The sequence below is a fragment of the Sinocyclocheilus rhinocerous genome, unplaced genomic scaffold (assembly GCF_001515625.1).
Source record: "Sinocyclocheilus rhinocerous isolate Xijiao unplaced genomic scaffold, SAMN03320098_v1.1 scaffold1142, whole genome shotgun sequence".
Taxonomy (NCBI): domain Eukaryota; kingdom Metazoa; phylum Chordata; class Actinopteri; order Cypriniformes; family Cyprinidae; genus Sinocyclocheilus; species Sinocyclocheilus rhinocerous.
Genome location: NW_015656027.1, coordinates 434,929 through 435,318, shown reverse-complemented (window position 1 = coordinate 435,318; position 390 = coordinate 434,929). Strand labels below are relative to the sequence as shown.

General features: G+C 39.5%; 1 long non-coding RNA gene across 1 annotated transcript in view; it reads right to left on the bottom strand.

Moving 5' to 3' along the window:
* Positions 1 to 209: 209 nt before the first annotated feature.
* LOC107719304 (uncharacterized) overlaps positions 210 to 390 on the bottom strand; it is a 965-nt gene continuing 784 nt past the window's right edge. Inside the window, exon 3 of the long non-coding RNA XR_001637500.1 lies at positions 210 to 360. This is a non-coding gene — a long non-coding RNA (uncharacterized LOC107719304). The remainder of the gene's footprint in view (positions 361 to 390) is intronic.

The following is a 390-nucleotide window of genomic DNA, read 5'->3' as shown; positions in this document are numbered from 1 at the left end:
TTTTGAGGTAGCAAACATTACTTTAAGAAAATAAAGTTTTGGTACCACCCAACCTTGAATTAATAATGAAGTCTGTGAATTTATTCAATCACTACTTTATGATTATATGAATAATTTGAGTGCAACAAAGTAACATAGTCTTTCTTTCTTTCTTTCTTTCTTCCAATGCTACATTTTACTCCTTCCTTTACTCCGATCCTTTTAATTCCTGTCCTCACCTTGTTTCGTAGGTCTCTCAGGTCATCTGCCATTATGCCTTTCTTAATGGAGCGATCAGAGTTGATGACTCGGACGGGTCTGGAGTGCTGAGGCCAACATGGTAAGAGCTGCTGCGTCATAGAACCACAGGCTGATAAGCATCTGTGGACGTGACACACACACACACACACA